Genomic DNA, 10,681 nt, shown 5'->3' with positions numbered 1-10,681 from the left:
AAGACTGTGTGGGAGGAAATATAATACAATAAGAGAAGATCGAATGGTGAGAAGGAGGAAAATTTCTATGACGCAGTTAAAAAAATATGGCGTCTCGCCAAGACAGGATGGTCGGAGAAGATCAGGGGGAGGAGAATCAGGACTGCGTGAAAGAGAAGGAATGTTGGAATGCAAGTTTGACCTGACAGAGCCCCCTAATTTACTTGATTTATTGGGCCAGCCTGAGGAATAATAATGGACAGACCGAAGATTAACACTGTTTATGGAAGTATTTAACAGAGGTTGTTCCTGAATAATATGAGTTTGGAAGAGCACAAAACCCACACAGAGACGCTAAATTTTCAATCTGTTTGTGGAAATTATCAGAGATCGCAAAGAAAGGAATAAATGATAATAACAAGAAGAGAAAGAAGGTAATAAAGGTCTATCCGAACCGAACTGGATGGAACTGTCGAACAAAAGCAGCAAACAAGTGATGTCTGGAGTCATCTGGAATTTTGGACTCGTGCGGAGCTTGATATATGGGTACCCCCCAAAAATTTAAAATTTGGCTGTATAATCTGGAACTAATGTGATTTGAACTATGTGATGTGATTGGCCTGTTAATAAAAATTATTTCAAAAAAAAAAAAAAAAAGGCTATTAGCAGCTTAGTGCCTTAGAAAAAGGGGGGTGGGGAGCGAAAAAAAATTGCAGCAACTCGCAAGACATTTTCGTCTTGCGAAGCAAGCCCATAGGAAATTCGTTTTGCGAAGCACCTCCAAAACGGAAAACCCTTTCGTCTAGCGGGTTTTCCGTCTTGCGAGGCATTCGTCTTGCGGGGCACCACTGTATAAGGTTAAGGTACCCCTGCCCATACGGGCCAGTCGCGTCCGACTCTAGGGTTGTGCGCCCATCTCACTTAAGAGGCCTGGGGCCAGCGCTGTCCGGAGACACTTCCGGGTCACATGGCCAGCATGACAAGCTGCATCTGGCGAACCAGCGCAGCACACGGAAATGCCGTTTACCTTCCCGCTAGTAAGTGGTCCCTATTTATCTACTTGCACCCGGGGGTGCTTTCGAACTGCTAGGTTGGCAGGCACTGAGACCGAGCAACGGGAGCGCACCCCGCCGCGGGGATTTGAACCGCCAACCTGACGATCGGCAAGTCCTAGGCGCTGAGGTTTTACCCACAGCGCCATCCGCGTCCCATATATATAATGAATCAAACATTGGACTCGATGACCCTTGTGGTCTCTTCCAACTCTATGATTCTATGAAAAACTTCCCTAAAGAGGACTGCCTTCAGATTTCTTGGCAATGTTGTAAAGTAGTGCCTGGTCCTCAAGGTTGCCCAGTGATCTTCATGGCTGAGAAGGGATTTTAGTAGTAGTAATTGTTGTGTTGTAGTTGTTATGTTTATACCCCACCCATCTGGCTGGGTTTCCTGAGCCACTATGGGCGGCTTCCAACAATATATCTATATAAATAATAATAAATCAAACATTAAAAATCTCCCTAAACAGGGCTGCCTTCAGATTTCTTCTAAAAGTTGTGTAGTTCTTTATTTCCTTGACATCTAATGGGAGGCTGTTCCACAGTGCGGGTGCCACTACCGAGAAGGCCCTCTGCCTGGTTCCCTGTAACTTTGCTTCTCGCAGGGAGGGAACCACCAGAAGGCCCTCGGAGCTGGACCTCAGTGTCCAGGCTGAACGATGGGGGTGGAGACTACTGGGGTCTGAGGTATACTGGGCCTTTGAGGCCGTTTAGGGCTTTAAAGGTCAGCACCAACACTTTGAATTGTGCTTGGAAACATACTGGGAGCCAATGCAGATCTCTCAGGACCGGTGTTATGTGGTCCCGGCGACCACTCCCAGTCACCAGTCTAGTTGCCATATTCTGGATTAATTGCAGTTTCTGGGTCACCTTCAAAGGTAGCCCCACATAGAGTGCATTGCAGTAGTCCAAGCGGGAGATACCTAGAGCATGCACCACTCTGGCACGACAGTCCGCGGGCAAGTAGGGTCTCAGCCTGCGTACCAAATAGAGGTGGTAGACAGCTGCCCGGGACACAGACTTGACCTGTGCCTCCATGGACTGCTGTGAGTCCAAGAAGAAGAAGAAGAAGAGTTTGGATTTGATATCCCGCTTTATCAGTACCCGAAGGAGTCTCAAAGCGGCTAACATTCTCCTTTCCCTTCCTCCCCCCCACAAACACTCTGTGAGGTGAGTGGGGCTGAGAGACTTCAGAGAAGTGTGACTGGCCCAAGGTCAACCAGCAGCTGCAGGTGGAGGAGCAGGGAAGCGAACCCGGTTCACCAGATTACGAGTCCACCGCTCTTAACCACTACACCACACTGGCTCTCAAAACAACTCCCAGGCTGCGCACCTGGTCCTTCAGGGGCACAGTGACCCCATTTAGGACCAGAGAGCCTCCCACACCCACCTGCCCCATCCCCCCGAAAACTACTTCTGTCTTGTCAGGATTCAACCTCAATCTGTTAGCCATCCTCCAACTGCCTCCAGGCACTCATACAGGACTATCACTGGTTCTGATTAAAAAGAGAGGTAGAGCTGGGTATCATCCGCATATTGATGAACACCTAGCCAAAAACCCCTGATCTCTCCCAGCATCTTCATATAGATGTTAAAAGCATGGGAGGAGGACAGAGTCCTGGGGCACCCCACAAGTGAGAGCCCAGGGGTCTCAACACTTATCCCCCCCCCCACTTTCTTGACACGGCCCAGGAGGAAGGAGCGGAACCACCGTATAACAGTGCCCCCAGCTCCTCTGGACGTTTAAGAAGGATGTCATGGTTGATGGTGTCAAAGGCCGCTGAGAGATCCACCAGGACCAGGAAACAGCTTTCCCCTCAGTCCCTGCCCCCCCCCCAAGATCCTCAACCAGCTTCATCCAGGTCTTACCCTCAAGGAGACTCTTGGAAGTTGTGCCTTAAAATTTGAGTGTGATGTTCTGGTGTTTGTATTTAAAGGTGTATACACCTGTAACACCTGTATATACCTGTAACAAGGGACGTGGGTGGCGCTGTGGGCTAAAGCCTCAGCGCCTAGGGCTTGCCGATCGAAAGGTCGGCGGTTCGAATCCCCGCGGCGGGGTGCGCTCCCGCTGTTCAGTCCCAGCGCCTGCCAACCTAGCAGTTCGAAAGCACCCCTGGGTGCAAGTAGATAAATAGGGACCGCTTACCAGCGGGAAGGTAAACGGCGTTTCCGTGTGCGGCTCTGGCTCGCCAGAGGAGCGATGTCACGCTGGCCACGTGACCCGGAAGTGTCTGCGGACAGCGCTGGCCCCCGGCCTCTTGCGTGGGATGGGCGCACAACCCAGTCTGTCAAGACTGGCCCGTACGGGCAGGGGTACCTTTACCTTTACCTTTACAAATTATTGGGGGGGGGGAGGGGAGAACATAAAACTGTTATTTCAAAGTTCTCTTTAAGTTTTCATGAAGAGCCAAACAGACCATAGAAATTTCCATCTCCTGATATCTGTACACACAAACAAGCTTAGGGGACGAGCTCAAATTTCATCATTGCACAATTGCAGGGTTTTAACAACAGAGAAAAATAAATAAATGAACAATAAAAGTATATAGCACATGCATGACCTTCCACCAGGTATTTGGTAATCCAAATTTCCAACTGAAATTAAAACCATAGTAGCACTGAGGGCTTATACACACCTCCATTTGACCTGCCTCTTTCCCCCAGGGAAACTCAATCTTTAGCACTGGATCATCATCATTTCAGTAAAAATAAACTAAACCAAAACATTTAAAAACATTTAAGAATGGCCTAATCTTTGGAAAGGGATGCGGGTGGCGCTGTGGGTTAAAGCCTCAGCACCTAGGACTTGCCGATCGAAAGGTTGGCGGTTCGAATCCCCGCGGCGGGGTGCGCTCCCATTGCTCGGTCCCAGCGCCTGCCAACCTAGCAGTTCGAAAGCAGCCCCGGGTGCAAGTAGATAAATAGGGACCGCTTACCAGCGGGAAGGTAAACAGCTGGTATGCAGCTTGTCACGCTGGCCACGTGACCCGGAAGTGTCTGCGGACAGCGCTGGCCCCCGGCCTCTTTGAGTGAGATGGGCGCACAACCCTAGAGTCTGTCAAGACTGGCCCGTACGGGCAGGGGTACCTTTACCTTTACCTTTACCCCTGTAACAAAGTAATTAATGTAATAATAGCAAGTACAGTATTAGAATAGATTTAAGGTAATGTTAGCTGCTAGGGAGGGGGAGGGGCCAGAGCAGTATACTAATTAAATTAATTAAAACCTCTGATGCATGAAGTCTGCAGTGTTGAATTGAGTCTCGTCATAATCCTACATATTTTAATTAATGTATTTGTAAGTTCTCCCTGCAGCTATGAATGAAGACTAGGGGGCTAATCTGCATAATATATCTTTTTTTAAAAAAAAAACCTTAATGTTCAAAACTGGTTTCTTTGGTGGCAAATAGAAAAATGAAGTATAACTTGTCTTCGCATCCTTAATGGAACTGTCTCCTCTTAAACAAAATCTGCGCCAACATTATTAAAAACCGCACCAGAGTTTCTGATCTCTGCTAGGCAGCTTCCAAATGCAAGAATAATCAGATTAAAGGCATCTGTATTCCTGTGTGTGAATGTGGGTTCAGGCAGACACAAGTGGGAATAGATAAACAGCCCAAAGGCACCCTAATTCCTGTCATTTCATAAAATGAAAATCAACTAAATGAATAATAAAATAATAATAATAATAGTTCCTGCCTCCTTCGCCTCAGCCTCCCGGCCACCATTTCCCTGCCAGATTCTGGCCTCTCTTCTCCATCTTGGCCTGGATCCCCCCAGCTCCTCCTCCTGGGCTGCCATTCTTCTTCTTATTATTATTAATAATAATTGCATTTATAGTCCTCCCCATAACTCTCTCTCCGGCTGGCTCTGCTCCGCTTGACCAGCGTCTCTAAAGCGATTTCCGTTTCCTCCCCTTTGGGGCAACCAAGTCCTTTCCAAACCAAGCAGAAAGGCTTCTTCTTCTCCTCTCGTTTTCCCCCCGGCATTTGGGATTCATTTCTCCCTCTTCCCTGAGGGGATTCATTTCTCCCTTCTCTGCCTTCATCTCCAGACGGAGGGACATTTCTTTTTGGGCCTCTTTCTGCATCTTCCGCCTGAGTTTTGGCTCACAATATTTGATGTTTTCTCTTCAGCGCAGCCTCTTTTTCCTTGTCCCCCTTTTTCCCGCCAACTGCATCTGTTTTCTTCCAAGCCTGAGCTTCTCTGTCAGGTTTGGGTTTCCTCCATTTTGTCTCCTGACTGAAATTCCCTCTCAGGTTTTTCCCTCCATTTCTGCTCTCTCTTCCCTTCAGGAGTCCTTCTCCCCACAGAAACCTTTTCTCAACCTTACTTCTGGGTTAGCAGAGTCTGTAATAATAATAATAATAATAATAATAATAATAATAATAATAATAATAATTTATTATTTGTACCCCGCCCATCTGGCTGGGTTTCCCCAGCCACTCTGGGCGGCTTCCAAAAAAGATGAAAAATACATTAAAATGTCACACATTAAAAACTTCCCTGAACAGGGCTGCCTTCAGATGTCTTCTAAATGTCAGGTTTATCTCTTTGACATCTGAAGGGAGGGCGTTCCCTGTAACCTGAGGGACCACTGTATACTTGTGGGTTTTATTTCCTGTCATGACTCTTCCACCATTTGAGGCAAACCCTCCAACATGACTTCTTTAGATATATATATTTTAACCACCACAGGTTCTCTCTTGGATTTTGTGTGAGGGAAACCTTAGATGCTTGGAGACTCAGGGAGACGTTGAACGGATAAGAAAGGTTTTATTTACAAAACCAAGTTGGTAAAAGAAAGAAGGCTCAGGAGTTGTGTCCTTTCAGGAAACCGTGAACTTATTCATGACACTAAACCTAAAGAGCTTTCAGGCCTTAAAACAAAGAAGTAAACGCACAGCTTCCCTTCAACTTCCCTTGCTAAAAATCAAAGGTTCCGCTTTCCAGAAGAGGAGGTGAAATGCTTCCCTCGGTTTCTCTTTCCTCCTCTCCTTCCTTGACTCAGCTCTGAGTTCAATCCTTTGGACGCAGCACAGCTTCCTGCTCTGCTTCAAAGTGGGGCTCCCTTTCCCTCACTTCCCCTCTCTCTTGGCAAGCCCACTCCTCAGGGCTTTCCAAATAGCAACCCATCTACGGCTCTGCGGGGGTTCAGCTGTGTAACACTATTATTATTATTATTATTATTATTATTATTATTATTATTATTTTATAACCCACACTTCCCCTTAAGCTCCTAGGGAAGAGGACACCATTAAAACCATTTAAAACAACTTGCAGTGACAGAAAGAAACTGAGTTGTGCTTTACTTGCTTTTTAGCACTTTCCTGCCCACGGGAACCTTGGCCTCATGCATGTGGCCCTCAGGGGCTTGGCCGGATCAGGATTTGGCCCTCAGAACAAGAAAAAGGGATCCCACCCCAGGAGTCTGTCTGGAGATGTGGGAGATGCAAAGTGCTAGAAGCAGAAGTGGGGCTGGGAGGGAGAGCAACTCTTGAGGAGCCCAGGATGAGGCCCCCTCAATAGAGACTCGTGTCCACACTTGGAACAAATGATTCACTTCTCCATCACTGTTCTGCTTCTATCCTGGGCTGAAAACCCCGAGAGGCAGGAGCCACCAGGCTCATTCGTCTGCCAAAAATCTCTTCCGTTGCCTCCACTTTTGGCCTGGTCACTTTCCCTCTAGGAGGGCGAGAGGATTTCTTCTTCTTCTCCTTCCTTCCTTCTTCCTTCTTCAAGAAAGCTCAGAGTCTGTCCTGTGGTGCAGTCCAGCCCTGGTTCCTAGCAAGACTCATCCACACTTGCTCAGGGGACCGTTCTATTCTCCTGACAGCGGGTCAATTTCATAACAGAACAATATATTTCCTTTGTAGAATTTGCCAGCACCTCTCATTCGGACAGACAGAACTTGACAGAGAACCAAGGGGTTCCTTCTGATGTTTTGAAGACTTCCTGAGAGCAAAGAAATCTGTTTGGAGAAGGGAGGGGGCAGAGAAAAGAAAGCGCTTCTTGGTGCGGTGCAGAGTCAAGCCTATGGAACTCCCTGCCCCAGGAGGCGAGGCTGGGACCAGGGAGGGGAGGAGGAAGAGGGGCTCTGCTTGGCTTCATGCAGGAGGGCTGAGCTCTTGTCTCCCCAGAGATGCTTCTGAATCCCAGTTGCTGGAAGGAAGCGCTGGGGGAGAGAGGGGCTCTTGCGCCCCATCCTGCTGGGGGGCTTCCCCTTGAGGCCCCTGTGAGAATCATAGGATCATGGAGTTGTAGAGTTGGAAGGGAGCATAAAAAAGTCCAACCACAATGAACCATTTCCACATAGGTCCCAAGGAGCTAAAAAGCAGAGATGCAAAAAACCCGACAGCCACGAACCCCTATGGCACATTCACCCCTGGGTGGACCCCCACATCCCCGGAGATTAAATCTAGCACCCCGGTACTTCTCTTTTCAGTGTGTGGCGGGAAAGGAGGTTTACTTAGTAATGCAACTTACACACTTGGTTGTCCCCAAGCGCAGAGTTCTGGGTCTGGCTTTTGTGTGCCACGTCTGCAGTCTGGATTTCTGAGAGATTAGTCTCATAGGCCCTCTTCATCAAATGCGCTTCTGCGCACACCTGGCCATCTTTGGTCACTGGCCAGGTTGCAATTCAATCTTCAGCTCAGACAATTAGTACATAGTCTAAGAGGCGCCAGTGGATTGACTGAGGGTGCCTCCAAGATGTTTTGAATTTGTTTTGTCAAAAGAGTGTGCTGGTAATAAGGTAGTGCACTGCACATATTGTCAAAAGTAACATTGCGTTCTGGTTGCTGTTGCCAGTTCCTCCTTTCCCAATATTCCCAGGCCCCAGATCGAAATCTCGCCCAACTCTTGCATTGAAATCACCCAGGAAACTAATTTTATCCTCCTTGGGCGACCCTGATAGGCGCCTCTGATAGGCGTCTTTATACTGAGAGTATAAATGTTCTTTAATGTCTTCATCAGCATCCAGTGTTGGTGCATAAGCGCTTAGAATAGCAGCCTGTTGGTTTCTGGTGAGTTTTATTCAAAGTGTGAGACATATATATGACACTCTCCACATGGTTATCTCTTCATTGACTGTTTGCCTTTCAGTTTGGGGTCCCTGAACCTGTACTGTATCTCTTTATGGCTTCTCCATTTGCAGTTGGAATATGGCCACCCCCACTGACAGCTTGAGATTGTCCAGGCCGCCAAGTAAATCTTCATCCTAACACATACAGTATATAATAGTAATAAATAATAAATTTTTATTTATACCTAGCCCTTCCCGGTTCAGAAAACTGGGCTCAGGGCAGCTAACAACAAACTTAAAACACTTAATTGATGCAACAAAAAACAGCCTAAAATACAGTATAAAATATGAAAAATAATAAATTCAGAATTCAAAAATCAATTTAGGGGGAAAATCCATCCGATAAACATTAGATGATCACCAGGGCTAGCTGGCTGAATTGGTCCTATTTGGGCCAGCGAAGAGACCAGGGGAGAGTTAGCTGTGGGGTCTCAGAGCGGGTAATCTTCATAAAAAGGGGAGGGGGAAGGAAGGAAGGGGAATAAAAGATCAGGCTAAGTTCAAATTGAAAGCCAGGGGGAATAGCTCTGTCTTGCAGGCCCTGCGGAAGGAAGTGAAATCCTGCAGGGCCCTGGTCTCCTGGGACAGAGCATTCCACCAGGTGGGAGCCACCACTGAGAAGGCCCTGGCCCTGGTGGAGGATAGCCTGACTTCCTTAGGGCCCAGGACCTCTAAACAATGATTTTTCATGGACCTTAAGGTCCTCTGTGGGGCAGATCAGGAGAGGCGATCCTGTAAATACGAGGGCACTAAGCCACAAAGGGCTTTAAAGGTCAAAACCAGCACCTTAAATCTGACCCTGTACTCCACTGGGAGCCAGTGCAGCTGGAAAAGCACTGGGTGAATATTCTCCCATGGCAGGGATCCAGTGAAGAGCCTCACTGCAGCATTCTGCACCTGCTGGAGTTTCTGGGTCAGTCTCAAGGGCAGCCCCGCGTAGAGCGAATGAAGAACATCCATAATTGAGCAACCACTGGTTTGAGTTCTTTCTTTTTCTTTCGCATCTGTTTACAGCTAGACGCTTCTGTTGCAAAAGAAGATTGCATTCTTGATTGCTCTTTTCTCCACAAACTTTTCTCAGATGGCTGATGACATCAGTGAGCCTGAACCTTGGTTTGCCATCTATGAGAGTAGCAAAGGTCCCGGTTTTTAAACCATTATTATTAAAATCCATCAATGTGGTCCATTTCATAGAATCATAGAGTTGGACGAGACCACAAGGGCCATCGAGTCCAACCCCCTGCCAATTTGACTGTCTGAAATACTATCCAGAATAATAGACACTGCTGTTCCCATCTCCTCGTTAAAGATGCACCTCCTCTGGGTTTTTCTTCAATAATAATAATAATAATAATAATAATAATAATTTATTTGTACCCCGCCCATCTGGCTGGGTTGCCCCAGCCACTCTGGGCAGCTTCCATTCCTCTCTTCTACAGAACTGAACTACTCTGGATTAGGCGATCTGGGGCTTGGCTCAGCAATGGGATTCTGGCTACCCATAGAAATAAGGTATATTCATAAACCAAAATAGAAAATCTTCCCCGTCCCAAGGGTTAAAAGCGACTGACGTGCCTTCCTAGAGGGGACGGAAAATCCTGCGGGAGGGGGCAGGTCCTCTGGAGCGAGAAATGGGGTGCTGATCGGCGCTCCAAGGGTTAAGAGGAAGTGAGCCGGGTTCCTAGAGGGGACAGGAAACAGTGGGCAGGGGGCGGGACCTCCGGAGCCAAAGAGGGGCCTCTGGTCGCCTGCGCAGCTTGTGCGGGGGGTGAGTCTCCTCTCTCTCTCCCCCCAGGGGGTGCAGGGGGACCCCAAGTCCGGGGAGGAGGAGAGGCTCCTGGTGGCTTCATGCAGGAGGACTGAGCTCTTGTCTCCCCAGAGATGCTTCTGAATCCCAGTTGCTGGAAGGAAGCGCAGGGGGAGAGAGGGGCTCTTGTGCTCGGGGGCTTCCCATTCAGGCCCCTGTGAGAATCATAGGGACATGGAATCGTAGAGTTGGAAGGGAGCCCGAGGGTCATCTAGTCCAACCCCCTGCAAAGCAGGAAACTCTGCTTCCCTGAAGGTTTCTAAGCAGAGTTTGGATGTCCTGCTCTCAAGGATGTGTGAGTTGAGATTCCTACATTGCAGGGGTCACATGACCCCCGGTGCCCCTTCCAGCTCTGCAGTTCTGGGGTTCAGTGAAAGAAGCTTGTGGGGTGGGGCAGGCATCTGAGAGCTCAGTCAAGAGGGGAAGGGGGCAGGAAATTCCCAGGAGGAACCGCCACCAGGCTGCCCTCTCTTTGGCCACCCAAAGCTCTTGAGTGTGGGGAAACCACCAAGAGGGCCCCCCTGAGCCCCCAAGGGGGGGTGTAGCGAAGGAGGCCTTTCTTCAGATATTTGGCTCCTGTGAGTCCCTTGAACTGGGCCCAGAAGTGAATGGACCAGCAATGCAGCTGTTTCAAAACAGGAATGAAATGTGCTGTCAAGAGTTGTTTTGGGGATTCATTGAGGAGGGGTTCCTTGGAGTAAAAGATGGGATGGAAATGAAATTAATAAAGAGAAGGAACCCAGCCCATAATCTG

At 48.3% G+C, this 10,681-nt stretch overlaps 1 long non-coding RNA gene across 1 annotated transcript; it reads left to right on the top strand.

The window, feature by feature from the left end:
• Positions 1 to 1,829: 1,829 nt before the first annotated feature.
• On the top strand, positions 1,830 to 4,519 carry LOC310663234. Its single transcript, XR_014504413.1, has 2 exons — positions 1,830 to 2,992; positions 4,156 to 4,519. It is a non-coding gene; the product is annotated as an uncharacterized lncRNA (long non-coding RNA).
• Positions 4,520 to 10,681: the final 6,162 nt, after the last annotated feature.

Source organism: Podarcis tiliguerta (assembly GCF_965153285.1).
Source record: "Podarcis tiliguerta genome assembly, chromosome: 13".
In the NCBI taxonomy this organism is placed as follows: domain Eukaryota; kingdom Metazoa; phylum Chordata; class Lepidosauria; order Squamata; family Lacertidae; genus Podarcis; species Podarcis tiliguerta.
Note: the sequence above shows the minus strand (reverse complement) of the source record. Positions and strands in the feature narration are given on the sequence as shown.